We start from the raw sequence: 23,851 nt of genomic DNA on the forward strand, positions 1-23,851 counted from the left end.
GGCAGAGCCAGAATCACGGTTGGTTTTCTTTGTACATTTTTAGAACCTGGAAGAGTGGTCAAAAGTGTCATTTAATGATGCTTTTTCCAATCGGCAGTGGGACTTTAACTTTCCATCAGGATGGACAGGCTTGGTCATAGTAAGTGTGGTGGCCATCCCCAACAAAGAGCATCAAAACCATAACACAAAGTTATGTCAGTGAGGCCTAAATGGGTTGACGTAGGTCCTATTTGAGTTATTTTAGGGTCTGTTTCCTAGAGTCATGCATGTGTTGAACTCAGATTTATAAAACTGTGCAGATGGGCTAAGGGGCTGATAAGTTCTTCTCAGGAAACTGTGAAACCACAAGCTTAGGAAGCTTAGAACACTGTCTCTTTGAGTTTTCCTCTTGTATCCTATCTAGCATTCTCTTAGTTACAACTAATATCTAGGTCTCTAACCATTAAGTGCTATTTTTTAAAAAATCAATTTTATATGCTGCTTTATATTCCATAAAAGAATTTGATCAACTAGCTACAGAAGCAAGTATTTGAAATTCAGAATTCTGTCTAGAGTGAATGCTGTCATATCACAGTCCACATTGTCTAAGCATTCACCATTTCCGTGCACATCCCTTCCATAGCTTTGCTGAAAGACTCTGTAGTTATAGAAGACTGTTCTGCTTGCCACACAGACTGGGTGAACATGCCAGGCAAATAAAACCTCCCAGGAGCACCCCATAACCAAAGATTAAAGAAAGTAGTTGTTTAAACCCCTTAATTCAGGACACACAGGCTTCACCAATAGGCATAAGCCCCAGATGCCCACAAATCAGCCTTCTGTAGCTTCATTACTTGCCCTGTGTCACTTCTCCTTTCTTCCTTACTCAGGTTTCCTGGGTTCATTTCCATGAATTAAAAAAGTGATTCCTGAAGCATTTTCTGCGATATTTCCCCTGTGGGAGGGGCCCTGTTACTCACCTTTCTGTTCCACGCTCTTTCTTCTGTAACTTCAACATCTGCATTGTATCAACCATCCTTTCATTGCTGGGATGGAATCACTGACATACACATCAAGGAGGAAAGGCTTACTTGGGTTTACAGTTTCAGAGGTTTCAGTCCACAGTTGGCCAGCTCCAAGACAGAATCATGTTGGAAAGGCAAGGCAGAGGAAAGCTGCCAACCTTGTGGCAACCATAAAGTAGAGGGGGGGGGCAGGGCAGGGAGAGGGAGAAGCTGAGAAGGAATATATCACTTAAAGACATCACTTACTTACACTCACCACCTCCTCAAAGCCTATTCAGCTATGAACTCATCCATGGGCTAATCCACAGAGAGATCAATCAGTGCTTTCAGTATCTCATCACTTCCCTAAGCCTCTGTTAATCTTATCAAGTTGACAATCAAGATTAACTGTGACACTCACCCACTCTGTCTTTGCAGACCTTACAATTTACTTTGACCATAAAATGTTTCAGAAGTGATGTACAGTTCTGAGCCTAGACTTGCAGGACCATTATTCTGTTGTAACTCTGACTCTTAAGAGAACAAGCTCAAGTTAACCTATCAGGGGATGAGAGACGACACAATGAAGAGCAACAGTGCCCCATAGCAAAAGCCAATCAACTCTCTCAAGCACAGCTTCCTATTTGAACAGAAAACAATTAAAGAATCATAAAAAATCATGAGATGTGATAAATCTCTCTTCTTCCATCCCAAATCTTTAAATTTTATATCCTGATTTAATGAGCCATCTTACAATAGTAAGTTATGGGATAATTTGTTATGCAGCATTACCTAGCTGGTACAAATTCTTTATTCTGAAAGAAACTTGGAAAAACATAGCTAATGTGTGATAGCTTTATGCTGTCTTCAGAACCAAATCAAAAGTACATTAGCTTTGCAATACAAGCTCAGATTACATTTAGTCTTACAGTTTCGTATTCACTTTATAAAACCTTTGTGGACAATCTATGAAAGTAGTCAATGAGGTTCTCTCCATTTTCTGAGAAAGTTCCTGATTTGCCTTGTGGAATAATAATAACAAAATAACTGCAACATTCATTGAAATTGTATTATGAAGTAGATGTTATTGAGAATTTACAATTATTATTTCATTTATTATTGCAATTGTATGAGAGAGTGCTATTAAACATTAAGTTTAAGGATGAGGAGGCTGAGCCATAAATAAATTCTGTCATTTGCCCAAGCTGGTTTTGGTATCCATGGGCTTCCCTAAGCACAGCTCCCTGCTGTTATATCTGTGCCATAATTTGCCTCTCACTGCAAGGCCTAGGTCTCCTATACAAACAAGAACCAGCCTTATATGTCCCTCAGTGTGTTCCAAGCAGCATGCAAAAGATCTCTGCATCTAGTGAAGTGTTTAACCTACTGACAGTGTATAATCATTATTTTCTCTCATTCTCATTTTAAAGAAGTAAAAACTGAGGGTTAGTGAAGTCAGGTTTCTTGCTTAGTATCACGTATGTTACTAACAGAAACTGGATTTGAGCAAAGGTCCCCAGGCTACGTGGTACCACACATTATTATCTCATAACACCTGCTGAAATCAGAAGCAGGCTTTTGTGGCACCCCCAACGGTTGATCTGAACCTCCTTTGTCCTTCCACATTTTGTTAGGCAGATCACTATCCAAGTGTTTGTATTTTGTTAAAACATAAATTTCTAACTGTCAGTTTTCTTATGACAGAATGTGCTTTGAGAAACCAAGGACCATATTTTCAGTTATAAAACATGTATATTCTGATTTGAGAAAAGACTTAGCCATTGGCCTTGTCTAATGGGAAAATTTACATAGTTAGGGATAAAGCACTATAACAAATGCTGGTGTATTACATGTGAGCTGCTTTGGCTATTTCAACCACATTCCAACTATGGGGCTGCTCTTCGCTCCCAGCTGCCCTCTTCCAGAGTACAGACTCATCCAAAAGGTGCTCTAATTGCCTATTGTCTAGAAATCCCTGGGAATTCCCAGCAGCCTATGAATGGTGAGTAACAAGATTTAAAAAAGAAATCCTGGTTCAGGTTGGGACAGCTCTGCAATGAGATTTCTACTCTAGAGCTTACGTACCTATTCAATCAGGCTAAACCTAGTTTCTAGATGGCTTTTCTTCCTTTCCTTCCCAGGTTCTTTGCCATTTTTATAGAATTCTACTGAGAATCCTTACTTAATAAATCCAAGTTTATCCCCTATTCAGATACTGCTTCTAGGGAATCCAAACTAAGACAAGAGCTTTATAAAGACAAGATACAGGGTATGAGAGTGTAGCTCAGTGGCAGAATAGTTAGCTACCATGCAAAAAGAGGAAGAGGAGAAAGATGAAAGAGAGGGAGAGGGAGGAGGAGAAGAAATAGGACACAATTTCATTAGGGACAACAGTGGTTGTTTATTTGGGGAAAGTATGTTAAATATATGTTTTCCTGAATGATAATTTGCACAAGAAATAAAATATCTACAACTCAAGGCGCAAAACCAAGTGCCTCGTTTCTAACATCTAAGCCTTAAAGAATGTTTCCATGCAAAATTCGGTATTTGCTCTTCATAAGCTAGGATAATATTAGCTGCCATAACAGATAAATCTCAAAATGCGATAGGTCTACAAGTGTGCCATTCATTTTTTCTTTTATGCACCAATTGTAGTTCCAGGGTGGTAGGACATTAGACTGCACACAATCTTAGAGATGTCATATTCTCACATATTCTCACCATGAGGAACATAGGGTAGTGTTCTTTTATGCATAGTGAAGCCATGGGATAGAAGCTGACTTGGAGCAATATAATAAAGAACAAACAAGAAGAACATCAGCTTATTAAATGTTTTGTTACTTCAGTTTACATTCCATTGGTAAAAACAGACTCACCACACCTAGCTGTTACAGTACTACAACGCAGGTGGTCAGCTGAGGAGTACTGCATTAGAAAGAAAAGCGGGGGTGAACTTTGGAAAAAGTCACAAATTCCTGAAGTAGTTCTTGCCATTAGTTTTTCCCCAGCTCTTTGTTATTTAGTTTTCACTACAACAAAAATGAAGACAACTTTTAAGTTAATTACAGACACCATCTTTTTGTGTTAACTTCAAAGTTTGTAAAATATCCTTTAGAGGATTTTTTGTCCTCATCAATGTGTCTATTGTTAAAAAAAATAGTGTTAACTTGTAAACAGTGCCTGATATTAATCGTTAAATTGTTAAAAAATTTAAGTGGGATTTTATTTCTTCCAACTTCTGTACAGTGTCAGATCTGCTAAAAAGAATTTTTCACAAGGATAGAGCTAGTCTATATTTGTTCTAGCCACTATTGTAGGAAACAAATCTATACAATAACTATTGGACACTTGAAATGAGGCAAGAATATAACTGATAAACTGAAATTTAAATTGCATTTAATATTAATTTAAATTTAAAGAACACCTGGTAGCTAGTGGCTATCATATTAAACAGAGCAATTTTATACTGTAATTCTGGTGAAAGAAAAGGTGATTCAATTCACTTGTCTCCCAGTAACTGCTTGTTTCAAATTTGTACCGATTTTTCCTCTGACAATTTCTGACCCAAACAGAAGGCAAAACTTTGTTTCTTGATCATGCTTTAGCCTTGCTGCTGTCTTTCAATATCATGCAGAGTTGTTGGCATATAATGTGATATTAATAAATATTCACTTAAATAATGAATTAATGGGAGATTCTCTAATCAACTTAGGTCTGCTACATATTATTTAGCTTAGTCCAGAATATTTTGCAATACAAGTAACCAACAGTGAAACAATAATTTATATAAGTTATGCATTAGTTTGATTTGATTAGTTTGAGTTGGCAAATTATTGGACCAAATACATTGCATCTGCTATGTCTTCTAGCTAGATATTACCAATGGCACATATAGACCCTATATTCCAAATGAATTTCTCACATTCCAGATATTTTGTATTTCTTTCACATATGCAAACCAAAATTATCCAGTTAACAGCTGCATACAACTTTATAAAACTGCAATGTAGTGAAGTACCAGAATTCATAAACACATTTGCCATTTGGAGTCAAGATGACTGTAATTTAACCAGATCTGGATTAATCAGAGTTTAAACTCAGTTAACTAATAGAACAAATACAATGAGTCATCATTTCATAAATGAGGGCCAAGGGAGTCTGAGGGTTATCAGTATATGTATGCTTAGCTCTACTTCTTTCTGAACTGGGACTTCCAGTGTTCTGCATGACTTTGACAGATTTGCTAGATAAAGATCATTAATTGAGTTGTCCTTGTTAAGAGACATTGATTCAGAAATAAATTACTAGTCTCGCAGGTGAATGACAAGAAGTTTTTTTTTCCCCCAATCCAAATTAACAGGGCTTTCCACTGAAAGGATATATTTACAAATATGATTAAAAACACACTTGAACACCACATTTAAGCTTTCCTAGACCCAGCATAGAAGAAAAGGAAGGAAAGCTAGCCTATAGTTTCTCAATGGACATGCATAAAGTAGAGAAAAAGATGGGGAGGAAGAGATGAAGAGCAAAAATTCACAAAGAATGAGGCCTGAATTGTAGCAAGTTGTTCTTCAGTATTTAGAGGTAGAAAATAACTTCCACCAAAAGGGTTTCAGAAGTTTTGAAAATAGTAAGGTCAGATGTTTGTCCTACTTGAGGAAAGGCCCATTAGATCATCATGCTTTAAGGGCCAAACTCAGTGTAGTTCTTGGTCTTCTTGAAAAGGTTCAGGTATTTGAATACTGCCCCAGTAAGGTGGCAGTGATCCATTCATCCTCTAAAATAACGTGGCAAACCCCAGTCACACTCTTCACTTTCAATTTTGCATCTGTGCCTAAGCAGTAACTATTATAGCATAGTAGATGAATTAGCCATATATATTTTGAAGGCTATCACACTTCAACTAGTTTCAGGGAGAGTCTATTGACTACAGAAAGGAATGCTTGTTAAAAAGATTTGTGTAGAAACCTACAAAATAAGGTAAAATTAATGCTCTGAGGGCTTTTCCAATTCCACAATTACTTAGTGACTAAAGTTAGTCTTACACATTGCCTACAACTCACAAGTAAATTCCAATCTCTATTTGATAAAAGGATATAGTGTTCATTACACATATTTTGGCACTGCCATGTAAGAGTAACACATATGTATTCACATGCACATACAACCACATACATCTATAAGCAAAACTGATGGAATAAGGACCTGTGAAAATGTGTCTCTTTTTAGAAACAATGGCACACTAAAAAAAGTCAGAATTAACTTTTTCTAAACCCTAAAAATTAATCAAATGCCTTCAGGAACACAAGGAGTTTTTTAAGGAATATAGTTGAATATAAGTTAAAACAACATAATTTATAGAAATTTAATCACCCTTGTATGATTTCTCACAGTCCAGTTGAACAGTTGCCTTAAAAATAGGAGGCCATGTTCCCAGTTTGGAGGGGAAAGTATGGGGCTGAATCCTTTTGGTGGTACTGGAGATTGAAATCAGGGTCTTCACACTGAGCTACATCCCCATCTGTACATACATACATACACATAAACGCTAGATAGATAGTGTGGAGAGAGAGAGAGAGAGAGAGAGAGAGAGATGGGATTACAAGCATGCACTACCATGCCTGGCATGTGTTTACTTTTTTGGGGAATGCAGGCAAAGAAATTGAATTGATATGTCTCCAAAGAAAATACATATATCCAATAAGCACATAAAATCCAACATCATTAGTCATTAGGAAAATATAAGTTAAAAACACAATCACATGACATTATGCAACAACTAAGACACACTTAGAAAGAGAAACCCAGAAACGTGTAATTATGGGGTGTAGGTAGAGGCAACTGGTCTATATATCCTCCACTGTTGATATGAATGTGAAATGATAAAGACACTTTGGAAGCAATTTTCTATTTCTTATAAAGTCAAACATATTCTTGCTCTCTCAGCCAGAAATCCTACTCTTAGGTATTTACCCAAAGTAGTGCAAGCATGTCCACACAAAGACCCATTCAAGGGTATTGACTGCACCCTTACTCATAAGACAAAATTAAAAATAACCCAAGTCATTCCCTTAGGAATTGATTTATACTGTGATACATCAATGCAATTAAATACTATTGAGCAGGCCAGGGATTTAGCTCAGAGGTTCTGCAGCCTGCCTCACAAGCACAAGGACCCAAGTTTGATCCCTGGTACCAGAGCAAACAAACAAACAAAAACAATAAATACTATTGAGTAATAGAAAGGAAAGCATTACCTTTAACATCCATCAACAGAGCTGAATCTCAAACACATCAAGCTAAGTAAAAGAAGCCACACATAAACCACTGCACATTCCCTTGTTTCGTTACATCTGGAAAGAACAAAATTAAAAAGATAGAATACAAAGTGATCATAGGAGGTAGGGTTGAGAGGATACAGACGTAGAAGACTCCAAGGGATGGAAATACTCTGTGTGGTGAACATGGTGGGCATCATACTATTACGTATCTGCCAAAACTTCCATAAAACATTAATTTTACTGCATGTAAATTATTCCTTAATCCACCTGACAAAGGAAATATGATCCAAAAAGTTAATATACATGGTTTCATCCATGCATCGCATATTATTTTTTCTCTCCGACAACAAAAAGCTGAGGTGGAGAGAGCGGTGGTTCTTAGAGTCAATAATTAAGCTCTTCTTGAAATCTCATTTCAGCAAAAATAAGGCCAAATAAATGACGCACTGGCAACTTGGAGGCACCCAGAAGAGACAAAGCAGACAAAACAAAATAACGTGATTCCATTTGTTGAAATTTATGAAGTAATTTATTTATAACTATTACAGCTGTGCAAATAGCTATAATGGGACTTACAGGAGCCTTATGCAAACTGCTCTTTCTTCATCCAATTTCCTCCTGCAGAATGTGGTTGGGTGGAGTCAGATGATTACAGGAAGCCTGATAGTACACAGACCTTCAGGAAGAGACTCGGCTGACACCAAAACGTTGCTGGGTCCACCCCAAAGCTGAGCCCAGTTTACAACAGAATCTACAACTGAAGGCAGATTTAACTAACAAAACTGGAACTGCTTATTGCTTAGAAGCCTCTGCAAATGTCAGTATTTCGGTGTTTCACATTATGGGGGAAAAGGAAGATTTTAAAAAGTTAGCTGTGCGTGCTTTCAGCATACAGTATTTTCTTCAGCCTGTAGTAGAGATTTACAGGCCCCTTTAGTATAATAATAAGCAGATTATCCCTAAATCAAGGATCAGCTGTTTCAGTTAAACAGAAAACATCTGGCTCACATCTTTTAGAGCAGCAGACCTGGTTGGAGGTAATACATGCCCTCCTTCCCTTCTTCGTTCCTGCCCCATTGTTCCTGTATTTCAATGCCAGTCAACAAACTCCTCATTGAATAGGGAGGAAGAACAGGAAAAAGAGGAAAATCCTCACAGGAAACTATCACTGAAGAGTAGAATCCTTCCCAACCACTGTGTAATTAAGACCATCTTTTACTTTAGCTCTGTTGATCGAATAGAGAGAAAAAGAGTTTGGGGGTATGTGCTACCTAATAGTTGAAAACTCACTCAGTACTCAGATTAATAAGCCTCAAGTTAATAAGCCTCAAGTTAATAAGCAGCAATGTCCTGTTTGAACTATAATCTACTGTCCCCATTTCTGAAAAGCAACAGCCTTATTATATTAAAATATATATAAGAATTAAATGGTTCAGGTCTTATGCTCTCTTCATGATCAGTTCCAAGTAAAGATTGAATTTGGGAGGAAATAAAATATTACTGACATAAAATTTGTGTTATTTTTACCATAACCATTCACATTTGAGTCATTTCATTTATTTAATCATTGATTTATTCATTCAACAAATATATAGCTGGACATAGCTCAGTGAAAAGGCCCTGGGTTTAATTCTCAGTACAGGGGAAAAAAAAAGGCAAATTCCACTTAACATCTCAGAAAAAATAAACAAGAGCAAGAAAATATACAAACGAAATCATTATACTGCATGTTAAGAAAGTAAAAGAAATAGATGATGAGGTAAAGAGATTATTGCAAAAAGCCTACAAGGAATTGAGTTTGGGAGATTGTCTCCGCCTCCCACAATTGCTTATACCTGAAATTTATTGGTATGAGTTGGCTTTAAAGATGAAAGAGAGTCTGGGGACCATCAATACTATAAAATGGCCCTTTGTTTTTCATATTCTAACAGCAGGTTTAAAGTCAAACTAGTCTAGGCCACATGAAAAGGTTTGAATGGGCACTTATTACTAGGGTACAGGGAAAAAGCCAAATAGCAACAGAAGTCATTGGGATCCCTTGTTTTGTGATACCTGCTTTTCCCGCAAGCACAAATCTCTGTCAAATTTCTCAGCCAACTCTGATACATTTGGTTTTGGAGTCCTTCTCACTCTTGTTTCAGAAAAGTTTTCAGAATATAGGCACAAGGCCTTGCAAAAACACCTCCATTTTAGAGTCTGGCAGGTGAACCAAAGACACAGTATTGTGCATGACTGCATTTGCTAACATTGACATAAGACCTCACAGGACCCTAATAGACCTTAATGGCAATATTGCCTTTTATTCTTTTTTAAAATTTTTTTTAAGAATAGGAGAAATTTATTGAGAGAAAGATAGCTTCTACCTTTTATTCTTTTTTTTTTCAGCTTTAATTGAGTTTATTGGTACATTTTAGGGATATAATACAGTTACATTCACTGTTGGGATCTTGTGCCTCTGCATGACGTCTTGATTCTCATTTTTTCCCCTTATCCCTGCCCTCCCTTCACCCCCTCCTCCCCTCACTTCCCCATTACCGAAGAAGAATTGGGCCTTAAGAAGCCTCCTGGCTAATCCAAGTTCATATATCTGGTTCTAAGTGTCAAAGCAGTAGCTTAATTACAATTGTCTGGGCTTCGTTAGGGCTGAGGATGTGCCCAGGATAAAAGACCAGGACCATCCCAATGGAAACAAGTGAGATGGGAACCCTCTTACCCCTCTGTGTAATGAAATGTCTAGTGAGCTCGCTATCAAAAGCAGCTAGAGCAGGACTCTGGGGTTTGCTCTTCCCCAGTGATGACAGTAGTGTGGGGGAACAGCAATGAGCCCCTCCAGCCTCTATCAGCTGTGCTAAGGGCACATGAGGCCACACTTGGAAATACAAACCAGAAAATGATAAATGCCTTAAAATAGCAGAGCAACTTCCAAGTTCTCCCATACCACCCACTCTTCAGTAATTTCTAGGCCCATTCTCTGCTTAATGGGAGCGTTGGTTAGAGAAGAGAAACGGAGCTATTTTAAAAGTTTTGCTCACATTTCTTTGTCGGGTTATTTGGCAAAGCACCGTCATGCTGAGTTAATCATCGCCATGGGTGTCCCAGGGATGACAGTGAGCAATTTAATGAAAACTTTATAGTCAGTAACATTACTCCCACGATATGACAGAGAGAGGTGTGAGAAAAAGTCAAACAACTCCTCCTTGTCACTCAACTTGAGGGAAATACAATCTTGACAGATATCAAATTGTGAGGAAGACTAGTACTTTCCTTTGTAAAATTTTACTGGAATTATGAAAAGAAGTGGGAATAAGAACTAGGGAAAGCATTCCAGACAAATATCACTGAATTGTGTTAAAAAAATTTCTAAGATGTGTATAATTATGTTAAATATGCAAGAAAAATTGTGGTTGTTTTAAGAGGGAGGTGCATGTGTTGAATATTTTACAGTATGATAGATACGTCTCTCAGGATTTTACTATGTTAATGCTTATGATACTTCATTAAAGTCATCACAACATCTGTATGCTCAAGGTACTTTGTCATTTTACCCATTTTACATTGGGAGGTGAAGTGGTTAGAAAACAGGAGCAGAGACCCACTTAATGTGAGAAGGAGTTGGAATTAGAACTGGGCAGTCGGATTCAGGACTCCATGTGCATTTTCTCCCAACTGCTCTTCACCCCGGTGCAGCCAAGAATTTCTGTCTCACACTTGGTCAAGAATCTCCAGTGTCACTGGAATAGGTTGACCCTGAAAATCTGAGATCTGAAATATTCCAAAATCAGAAATTTTTGGCCCTATGGGTGGGAAAACTCAACACAAAATATTGTATAGAATTGTCTGCAGGATATGTGTGTAAAGTTTACAGAAAACATAAATAAACTTCATGCTTAGACTTAGGTCTTATCCCCAAGATATTTAATTATGTATGTGCCAGTAATGCTAATTTGTTTTAAATCCTATCCAAAACTCTTTTGCTCTCAAGAAATTTGGATAAGACACTCGACCTGTATTAAAAAACATTTTTTTAAACAGAGTAGAACAATACCTTGCCTATAAGAGCAGATTAAAAGAATAATTCTTTGAAAGGAAGTTGAAGATTTAATTTCTTCAATGTCTCATGACAGTAGAATTAATCACAGGGGGGCCTGTGAAATCTTATTGTTTGTATTTCATTGAAAATTTTGAGCTTTTTTTCTTAGAATACATACACATGATTTCTCCATTAAATAGTAGCAAAGTGACCAAGCTTGCTACACATTAAAATACTGAGAATATAGACAAATTAAAGAAAATTACAAAAATTTTCAGCAACAGGCAGGCATAGGTTAAGAGAAGAACAGGTGCCAGATGGGAGGAGAATTTCTAATAATGATGTGGAAAGGGGACAGAGTGAAGGACTCTATTCTGACAATACACAAGACTTGTTCTACGAACAGAATAAACTGAATACTGATCCCAAAAGACAGAAAAATACGTATCTATGCTTTCTTTTTATACTACATCCCAGACAAAGAGCATTCTTGGAACTAATAAAGCATCTGACTGTGCGGCGTCGAACCTTCTCCCTTCACTTTTGGCCCTGTCTGTATCTGTTACTGCATTCCTAGGTGACCCCAGCTCCCAGGCAGGGTGGCAGAAGGGAGAGTGGGAGGGTTAGTGACAGGTGACATCTTGAGATGTTTAGGCACATGAGGATAAGCCTTGCAACACAGCCACACAGAAAGAGTGAAAGAGAACCTGCAGGGCAAGCCATATTGGGTGTGAGGGTGGAGGGAAGAAGAGACAGAGGCAGTGCATGTCTGAAGCCAGAAGGGAGGGAAGATACAGACACTAGATTCACATTTTTTTTTGATTCACATTTTAATTGGTAACCACTTCAAGTCTTCATGCAAGACGATGAATCTGATAACACTAACATATGCCTTTTCTTCTCTTTAGAATATGGAACATAAACAGTTTCATTAAGGTATAGCTCTAAAATATTTTCTATAATCTACAATATGATTTATAGCATACATCACAATATCTTTCTATGGAAGGAAGCAAGTATTAATACACAGGAAACAAGAAAACTAAGTACAATTACTGAAGGGAAGGATCAAAATAGATTCAGGACTGGCTAACATAGAATTTAAAAATAAATGGAAATGGAAAATTCAATTCATTCATTTAAAGTGGAAGGTCATTATAGTCAGTGCAGAAAAATAAAGGCATTGTTTATCTGAATCAAGTCAAAGCTTTTCCTGAACAAAGACAAAAAAGAAATAAATCTAAAAATATTGGGAAAAAAATAAAAAACAGAAAACAGAGTCAAGAGAAAAAAAAACAGAGAACAGAAAATAAGACAGAGTCACAAATGCCATAATCACAACTCCAAGGGAAGAACTTTTATGACCAAGACAAAAACCTTAAATTTTTATACAAAAGAAGTCATTCTTGCTTTCCAGGAAAAATAAAAAGACTATATTGACAACAACTCTGGATGTTTACTTTCTAGAATAAAGATTTTTAAAAATAACAAGGATTTAGGCTGAGCAAAGTCAATACGTAAAATGATGCGGGTTTTGTTACACATCTCTACCATATTTCATGCATCAAATAAATAAAACATTGTCTACATGTTTTCTGTTTGTTTGTTTGTTTGTTTTTGAGACAGGGTCTCACTATATCATTGAGACTGACCTGGAACTCATTATGTATCCCAGGCTGGTCAGGAACTCACTGTGATCCTCCTGCCTCAGCCTCCCAAGTGCTGGGATTATAGGCGTGCACCACCACATTCACCACCACACCTGGCCATACTGTTTATATGTTTTGAATTGCAAAAGCTTGTGATTTTCTTCTATTCCACACTTACAATTGTATTATTAAGACATTAAATTATCAGAGAGGTATTCAGGGCTATGTATGACTCAGAGAATAGCACAAACATGACCTCTTCTCCAGAATACTATTAAGAAAATATGAATTCAAGTGAACTTCATGCCAAGGTTCAAATACAATAAATACAATAAATGTTGAAACAACTTAATACATTAATTAAATAAAATTTTTGTAAATAGCATTTCAAAATTGAGTATGCTAGTTAATCCTTGAAAATGAAGATTTTGTGGTCAAAAAAGTTTTTCTTCAGCAGCACTCTTACTCTTTAATAATTTTGAGTCTATAGTTTGGGTGAAAGTGAGGAAAATGAAATTTATGCCCCATTCCTGTCTCTTCCGGGAGACAAATGAGTGTTAACAGAACTGTGCTCACTTACTCTTTGATAAGAAGAAATTCATTTGATAAGGCAAAAGTTATCCAAAGGCATAATTTACAATAATGGACCTATTCCTAAAGTAATTCCTGAATCTAAGCATAAATACAATGCAGTTCATATACATAAGGAAAAAGATAATCAATGGAAAACGCAGAAAGTTCAGCACGAACACCAAAAAATTTGAGCCTATTATTGCCTTTATCAACAATATGGGGGCTGGGGATTTAGCTCAGCGGTTCGGTGGCCTGCCTCACAAGCGCAAGGGCCTGAGTTCGATCCCTGGTACCACACAAAAAAAATCAATATAAAGAGTGCAGTAGTTTAGTTGTTGAGTAAGATAGTGAGAATATCCTAATGATAGACTGCAATGAAATAGCCCTTTCCTCCCAGGAAGAAGGTTTGTTAAGATCCTCCCTAACTTCCAGGCTCAACTTGGAAAAATTTAGAATGCACAGTAACTAGTTCCTTCTGAACTCAGTTTCCAGGAAAACAGCTAAATAATTTCCTTCCTACCATAAACCCACAAAACCACCTATTCAAGACAAGTCCTCCTGCTCTGCTTTGTCTGTACAAGTCCAAGAAAAAGAAAGCACTTTGGACTTTATTCAGAATCCTAGGTAGTCCCCAAGAGCTTTATCCTTATTATTATTTCCAGTATACACTCTCCTGAACTCCTCCTTTAGTTCTATAAGTTTATTCTTCAACTTCATGAGGCAAAGTACTTGGGGTTATGCAAAATTAACTATTTCAGCAAGATAATTTTCAGATGTTCTTGTTGTTTTTGTTTGTTAATTAAAATAACATGGTCTAGCTGGGGATTTAACTCAGTGGTTCCACCTCCTGCCTTGCAAGTGCAAGGACCCGAATTCGATCTCTGATACAAAAAAACAAAACAAAACAAAACAAAACAAAAACAAAAAAACACAGTCTTGAATATGGTAATATATGTGAAAAATTTTTCACTTAATCTAACTACATTTCTTTCTCAATAGAGATCTTATTTTCCCTATTGAAAGGAGAATAAATCTCAAAAGGTCCAAAAGCTCAGAAAACAGTCAGAACCATAATTTCTTAACATTACTCAATAAATCTAGACATTGTTAAAGAAAGAGTGAAAAAAATCAACAATTATTTGGGCTTCAATGTGTCTAGATAAGTACTAGATCACAAACAAGGAGCCACGTCCAGTAAAGAATATTTAGGTAGTAACAAATATGAACATATTTCCAATGAAATATATGTGGCCCTGCAAACTGCCACTCAGTTACAAAGTAAAACACTTTACTGGTGCTATAAAAACAACTTTAGACAGATTAAATTTAGAAGAGTTTATCTGAGCAAAGGAATGTTTTATGAATGAGGCAGGCCCCTAAACCAGGAAGTGAAATATGAAAATACAGAAATGAAGTAAAGTCTTTTCTGGATGTGTCTGAGTAGCTTGCAGCCTCTGATTGGCAAGAGCTCAGCACTGATTGGCGAGGACTCAGCAAGATGCTACAAGATTATAAATAAGATTGCGGTTTGTCTATATACTAAGTTTGCTACATATGGAGACAGGTTTAGGCCAAATTTAATTTGGTACTGGTTTTGGTATTAAAAGAGAAAAAATATAATAATGAAATAATTTCAAATGTAAATATGAAGAACAGCAGAAAGAAAAAAACTAAAAGACCTAAAGAAAACAATGAATGGATTTAAAAACAGAAAAGGAGAGTTAATAAATACCTGGTAAAGCTATATTATTTGTTTGTGAATATGTATGCATGTTTAAAATGTAGGACTATCTTTAAAATCTGAGATATAGTTAAACTTGGTGGTGAAAGTAATGATCCCTAACTCTGCAAACATTTAGGCATGAAATCTGCTCAATTAATTACCTCCTATGTGACAACTGCTAATTTTCTTAACATCCCTGATCTTAGGATTTCTTCTCAACTACATTAATAATAATAATAACACATCTTGCCCTGGGAGATAATGTGCGAAAAGTCCACTCAAAATATCTGCTATATCAATTGCAAATACCTGATATGTACTACTTATTCTATTTTCAATAACCTCTAATAAATACAAGGGGGAAATACAAGTGAATAGAATTTGACATGAAAAGAGTATTGCAAAATAGTGATAATACAACCTATACTATAACACTATATAATGTAAACAGAAGAAAATCCTTTAAAAAACTGAATACTTCTGGAGAAAGAATATAAATTTACCAAAATTTACCAGAAACCTTGTCAGATATGTGTACACTTTCAGGAAACAGATAATTATTACACTATATAATCTGTGTTGGCACACAGAGACACAAAACATAAGTCAACAAATACTGTCTTTTCAATCACTAAGCATAAAAACTTTTATATCAAAACCTGACATTGGGCCGGGGATTTAGCTCAATGGTTCCACCACCTGCCTCGAAAGCTCAAGGACCCTAGTTCAATTCGCAGTACCAAAAATAAAACAAAACCTGACATAAGGAACACTCTAGGTCAGTGGTGTTGTGTCTATGCCAAGCAAGACACAGTAGGCTGTTTGTTATCATTGAAAGCTAAAAGCTTTACCATGACTGCTTTACGTCAATACATTTCTAATATAGACTTCTTTGTTGTACTAGAACCATGAGATATTAGTGAATATATACACTCTGCCAAAACATGTATGCACACTTCAGGAAAAGAAAAATACTGTGATTTTTTTCAATGGGTGGTGTTAACCTCATATGGGTGACTCTAGAAGATGTTGTATATCACAGAAAACCCACTACACTGCCAGGCCCTGGAGAAGAAATTGAAAATGCATGTGTAAGGAGCTCAGTGACCAAGTTTGCCCAAGCAACAGTTCATCATACCAATAAATTCCTGGAAGTTAATAACCACTGCTTTCACCACCTCTTGTAATCGTGAAGGACAAAGGTAACTTGTATTAATCTCATAATGTCTGAATAAATTTAGTATTATATTATTTTTACAAGGTTTTCTTCCCTGAATGGTGTATACATTTTTGGTTGTCTCTACATAGATGTTTAGATAGATAGATAGATAGATAGATAGATAGATACATAGATACATAGATACATAGATACATAGATATATCAATATATATACTCGAATATCAGCTTGATATATAATGAAAATTTTTCCCACAAAATTTAGCCCTTCTTCAGGAGGGTAACTTTTGTGAATTACTAGAAACATATTTTCCAATTTGCGAAAATATGTATCTTATAATCCACCATCATAAATATCTCACTGGTCACCTCCTCCCTTCTCCATCCTGGCTTTCTAAGTTTTCCTTTTGCTGGTTAAACAAATTCCTTAACAGATCCTGTGACACTAGCGAAGTAAAATATTCTGAAATCTCATGCAAAATGGACAGCAAATGTAAATGGCTCTATACTTTCTATACCAGAACTTATTTCTAAGTAATGCTATACAAAATTAAAATGCAAATGATCTAAGAAAATATTTCAAATGTACTAGAACAAAAGTGTCTTTGATATACTGAGTACTTGAATATTAATTTAAAAATAACAACCTATAAGAAAGCAGAAGATATGAACAAATAATAGAGTAAGATAAAATATAATTTACATATTTATCTACTGATTTTATATCTCACATATATTATATAATACATATACTTTTGTATGTCTACTTATTTTTTATTCTACTCTCTTACTTTTCTAATTCCATCCTCATATACTGTGGTGGATTAACTAATTTTCAACTTGGAACTGAATCAGTGCAGTCTGGGCATAAAAGATCCACCTGAAGATTATTGCCAAAGGCATAAAAAGAGAACTGGAGGGAAAGATCGTTAGCTATTGATTTTCTTGGAGAAGCTGGCCATGGCTGGTTTTCTTGATATGAACTTGGCTGTTTTTGTCAGAGGAGAAGCTAGGGTCCTTGCTGTCACTGGGAATGGCTGCTGTTCTCCTCAGGGGAGCCTTGATCTTCACCTTGAGCTTTGCTTCCTAGCTCGTGTGGATCCCTCAGCCAAGTGGCACAGATGCCTCACTCCACCAGTGCAGACCTTCTAGCTTCTGGACCTTGGTCCTTCCCAGTACAGATCTTTGACATGGATTACATGTCAGACTTTGCTGTGGGCTCTAGGCCTCTGGCTGGACTCATGGAGGGCATTGCCTTGGACTCTACGCCTTCAGCTGGACTTGTGTGATAAATTGTTGTGGGATCTGGGTCCTGGGCTGGATCCTTCAGATCTCTGATGTGTGGACAGATCTATTGCATTTCTCTGCATTTGACTCTTTAGGTGAAAATTATAAAATAATCCTATAAATTATGCGCCCTGTATTAAATATATTCCCTTGCAATCCCTGACCACAACATATACCTACTTTAAAAACTTAACATTAGGCTGGGATGAAGCACAGTGGTAGAGAACTTGCCTAACATGCACAAGGTTCCATTCCCAGCATCATGGAAATCAACAAAACAAAGTGAAACAAAAAATAAAAAATGTGTATCATCTCCAAAAATGAATCCTAGTAATTGTAGTCTTTTCCCATACAAATTAATTCTATAGCTTATGATATTGTCTAAAAACAAATATTTCATGGCCCACTGAAAAGTCATCAGTGACTAAGAACTCTCAAATATCAACCAAATGACAATGAACATTCTTTTATTCCAGGTATTTTTAACCTTAAATAAAAATACACTGTGGGCTTGTGGGAGTATGGGGATTCCTGCAGAAGGCCACCGCACAGCCAATAACTCATTCATTTATGAAACTTTAGTAAACCACCTCACTATAGGTTTCACACTACATGCTGGTTGTCAAAAGTTGAACAATTTGTATCTCTCAAATGACCAGTGACTTTGAAGATTTTTCATATTTATTTGCCATTTCTAATTCTTTATCTGAAAGTGTCTTCTTATTTCAGATGTCCATTTTTGCACTGGGTCTTTAAACTTGAGGGATCTTTTTTTTTTTCAGTTCTCTATATATTTTAGATAATAGTTTATATCTCAATAGCTAGTAAAATTTTTCCTACCCTGCAGATTGTCTCTTCATTCTGGATCTCTCTTCAGAAAGAATGGCTGCTATCAAGAAATCAACCAATAACAAATGGTGGCAGGGCTGTTGGGAAAAAAGAACCCTTCTCCACTGTTGGTGAGAGTGTAGACTGGTGCAACCACTGTGGAAACAGTGTTGGGATTTCTCAAAAACTAAAACTAGGGCTGGAGATTTAGCTCAGTGGTATCATGCCTGCCTTGCAAGTTCAAAGTCCTGAGTTCAATCCCTGGTACCAACAAAACAAAACAAAAAAAACAACTACAATTAGAGGTTCTATTTGACCTGGCTGTACCTCTTCTTGGTATCTTCCTGAAAGAATTAAAAGCATCATGCCATAGTGATATAAGCACATCTGTATCTGTAACAGCACAGTGTGTAATAACTAAATTTTGGAAACAGCCCAAATGCCATCAACTGATGAGTGGATAAAGAAGATGTGATGTGTATGTGTGTGTGTTTTTAATATACAATGGAATACTACTCTTCCATAAAGAAGGAAGAGCTTTAGACATTTCTAGCTAAATAGACGGACCTTGAGACCATACTCTCAAGTGAAATAAATTGGATACAAATGTTTAAATACCTCATCATTTCTCCAGTGTGAGAAACTTAATGTAGAAATAAGGATTGAGATATAGAATGGACATTGGGAAATGGTAAGAAAGTGTTCAAATGGTAAGAGGAGCAAGGGAGGAGGGAGGGAGAAGGGAAGGAGGGGAAAGAAAAAAGTGAAAAAAGAGGAAAAAATGGAAACAAAATTCTCATATATAGGGTAGGAGGGGCTTGAGGTGGGAATGGAATAAAATAAAATAAAATTTATTAAAATTAAATAAAGTTGAATGAGACACTGCTATTGACTGTGATAGTCTCACAGTTCAGAGAAGAAAAGAATCAAAATTGATGCTAGAATTATAGTGAACCACTATTTCTCATTATAGTGAATTACTATGTTCATTATAGTGAACTTCTGTGTTCACTATGTTCTCTATGTTCTATGTTGGTCCTATTCACAGAATAATACAAACATTTGTGGGATTCAGCTAACTCAGTCTAAGTCTTCTTACAGGATACTATACCCAGGCTGATCTCAATTAGGAGTAGGAACCACTCAGAGAAGGAGAAAAAGGAAACAGAGCACTCCTGGTAGAATTTGCAGTGTAAATAAAAATGGGAGACAAGAAGTCATTTTTATAAGAGATGAATATTTCTCTATCATAAATGGAATGCTAGAGAATGGTGAGCGATAAGGCAGTGAGAGGTAAGTAATGATGCGCCAGAAGAACACTTTATAAGGCTCTTACAACTTACTGTGGAAGAAAGCAGCTTTCAGGAGGTTTGAAGCAAAGTAACAGCATTGTCATATTATAGACTACTCTGAAAGTTCTTGGAAAGGTAGAAGTTAAGGAAGTAAGATAAATTACAGAGGAGGAAGTAAGCTGTGAAAATGGTCCAGGTTGAAATGATTCTAGCCCAAATTAGTGCAAGATTATTGGAAATAGAAGTTGAGGGATAAGTTCAAGAAAATGTAAAAATATGTTGTTTAGGGCTCAGTGATATTCTTGATGTGCATCCAGGGAAAGTTTCTAGTGTGGGACATGAGTAACTCCAATAATTAAAAAGTAGCACCTAAAGATGGAAGGACTCCATGGAAGAGAAAGAAGAGTATACGTAGTTTTAAGCAAGTCGAGTGCGAGATTCTTATCTGTGCCTCATGAGTGAGAAGTTGGATACTTCAATCTGGAGTAGTATCAGAAGTCTGAAGTAGAAGAAGCCAGGTCACCAACACATAGGGAATGCTGGAACCAAAGGGCATGGATAAAATCGCTGGGGAAGTGGGCAGAACAGGACATAATGGGAAGAGTAGAGTGTTCAGGGTGAAATCTGGTGAAACACCAAGTTTGCATAGGAGTCAGGAAGCTCCTGAAAAAGGAAGTAAAAAATAAGTTACAAGGCCCAGGACCAACAGGAATGTGTATGCTGCTGAAACTGAAAGTATTAAATTTCCAGGAGAAGGCAATCTTTGGTGGCATGAGCAGCAAAATCCAGATCCGTGGAGGTAAGGCCTGAGACTCCTTCCGTTTCAGAAGATACTCTGTGATGTTAACAAAGTGGGTTTCTGAAGAGGATGAGGATGAGGTCCACACTCAGTAGCTTAATTCAGCAGATCACTTGGAAAAAAGTTTAGGTAGAAAGGACTAAAAGGAAATACGGGGTTGAGAAAGAGTGTTGTCAGAATGAAAGAGACTGTACCGATTTTCTGCTCCACAGGTTTAGCCTCCCTTTGGAGACTAAGGTCTTTTGGAGTTTGGGCTTTTTCAGATGTTGCAATATTTGCATCCACATAATGAGGTATGTTGGGGATGGGGCTCAAGTCAAACACAAAATTCATTTATGTTTTATGTATCGCTTATACATAGAGACTGAAGATAATTTATACAACATATTCAGTAATCACGGGTGTTTTGATTGACCCATCCCATGAGGTCAGGTGTAGAATTTTCTACTGTGCTACCATATTGGCACCCAAAAATTTTTTAGATTTTGGAGTACTTTGGAATTGTAATTTCTGATCAGTTATGCTCAACTTCTATTATGAAGGATCTAATGAGAGGAAGAGGTTGAGATTGCCACATGCAAGGCATACAGTGGGAGCACTTCCAAAGAAGAGACAGGAGGGAAGAATGAACAGTCTGATCTCACAGGCTTAGCTACAACAGATTACCTTTCTGTTGAAAAACAGTGCATCAAAATGTAGCATGCATCAGAGAAACCTGGAGTGCTTACTAAAACAAAGCTCTTGGCCCCAAAGCTAGACATTCTGAATTATAAAGTCAAGGCCAGACTCAAGACCTGGTGCTTCCAATTACACCTAGCTGACCTTGGCCTGTGAACCACATATTAACTATGTTTCCTTCAAAATACATATTTTTTTCTTTATCCTCTGTATCTCTCTGCTTACCTTCTTTTCACTACCTAAAAGCCCATCTCTAACAAAGCTGTGATCTGTAATATTTTTAACAAATGTTTTTCATAAAGCTCTAATTTATCCCACTTGGACATGTGCTTTAACATCTGTAGGTCCAGGTTATTCTATGTTTCACAGCTTCCTCTCTTCGCAGTATTTTTAATTTTCATTATGTGCTGACTTCTCATCAAATCCGATAAACTGTACCTTCACTGAGACGAGTGATTACTATGCCTTCCTTGCAGATTTGCATGCATGGTATTTAGAATGAAATCGTCAGCCACTTCTATGAGGACATTTTTGCATTTTCAAATCAACTGGAAGAAGGAAGATGTTGTGCCTGCCACAAAACCCTTGTATTAAACTGAAAATTTATGTTTCTAGGGCAAAGCTTCTCAATAGCACAGGATGCACAAACTTGATTTCTCTGGGGCTTGTTTTTCACTCCTCTAAGCCACTGATATTGAACTTCACTGATACATTTTGCTAGGATATGAAACAGATATAACCAGAGGGAGAACCCGTTTGAACTCAAGGTTTAATTCAATTCCAAACCAGAGCTTCATTGTATGCATTATTTATCAATAGCATTTAAGTGCCCACGCTGAACCAACCCTGATGTGGCTCTATAAATAAACGATGTCATACTTGGTTCCTGTCTTCTAAATTCTTATATCCCAACTAGGAAAATGGAGAACATACACAGTTTTCATCAAGAAGAATTGTAAGTCATGCTTAGCTAATTGGCCAAGCGTGGTAATAAGCATATAAACTTTCATGAGAAATAGTGCTGTAGGGACCTCTCTAAACCCTACTTGATAGATGTTTTTCTTTCTCTATTTTTAAAGCTTTTACTTTCTAACAATGGAGAAATTCTTTCACTCAGTTCTGTTTCAACTTGTCGGTAAAAGGGAAGACCTCCAAGTAAGAAAGTCTTCAAATAAAGGTACTTTCCTGTGTTAGTATCTAATGGAGAATCACAGAATCTCAGGAATTTAAAGAAATTTAGTGGACAACAGTGCCTATTTCCCTTTTCACTCTTTATGGAACAGTTATTGATTGGTGTTGAGAGAGGTGCAGGTTAGAAAAGATGTCAGCCTTTGAAATTAACTCACAATCTGGACATCCTTAGTAACACTTGCCAAGAAAGAACCATGTGATGCAATAAAGATACTTTTTTACAGAAGAAACAAAAGGCAATGGACTGGTCTGAATACTGCAGAAAAGAACCAAAGCTCAGAGTGGTCCCAACAAAAAAAGAAAGTAAAAAGTGCAGTGGGTAGGTGAGATTTATCAGGATGATAGGACAAAACTGAAAAGGAGCAAAAGATGGTAGATGTTGAAAAGAAAACCCTGAGTTTGTAATGCTCAGGAAGGACTAGGAATAGTGAATTTGCACAAAGGGTAGTAAGTACAATGGGATAATGTAGAAAGAAGTATAGATTTAGGGATGTGGGAACCCAATGAATAAAGAACTATTTGAGGTAATTCACCAGTCTAATAATGTCAGGAGGACCTAAAGAAAGGATTTCTGAGAAAGAGAGAAAGAAAGAACATAAGAATAGGTAGGAAATGAATGCGAAATACAAAATCAAACCAGAGAAAGATCCCAAAGTAACAAGTACGTATTGTGTTGCTTCTGAGAAACCGAATACACAAATAGACAATGACAGGGCCCATGTGTAACAATAGAAGGCTTCTCTGCAACCTAGAGCCCCCAGTCCAGGAAACAACTCCAAAAAGTCTGTAGAAATTGCTCCCAAAGTGGCCCAGGACTAGATAAATAACCAAAGGTTATTCTTATTTCTGTTTTTAACATGAGGTCAGCTGGTGAAAGCTGAATATGTCTTCTTAACTAACTGACTGCCCCACTTCTGATCAGCCTCCTCCAGCTTCCTCAGGCCAGAAGCTCCAGCCAGGCTCCACTAGAAGTCTTCTGGGTGCTCCTGTAATCCTTTCTAACGTCTCTGCCTACCTAGGAGTCTCTGCTACATCAAATGATGTAGGCCAACTCCTTCACTATAAAAGCTGTGAATAAGTAACTTTTGCTTGTTCTCACTTGACTGAAATGTCTTTGTTTCCTCACTTTCCTAAAATGAGCACTCTTCTGGTTGCTTTTTCCAGATAGTGAACAAGGTAGAAAAAAATCCCTGCCCTTATGAGAGTAATATTCTATCAGACAAACAGCAAGGCAAGGAACTAAGTAATTATTATAATGATAAAGTATGATAAAGAAAATAAAATACATGAGGTCACAGAAGAGAATGGACCGTGTTACATTACGTAGTGAAGCAAGGCCTAGGGAATGACATTTCAG

The sequence above is a fragment of the Fukomys damarensis genome, unplaced genomic scaffold (assembly GCF_012274545.1).
Source record: "Fukomys damarensis isolate Sample0158 unplaced genomic scaffold, DMR_v1.0_HiC HiC_scaffold_7, whole genome shotgun sequence".
NCBI classification, from domain to species: domain Eukaryota; kingdom Metazoa; phylum Chordata; class Mammalia; order Rodentia; family Bathyergidae; genus Fukomys; species Fukomys damarensis.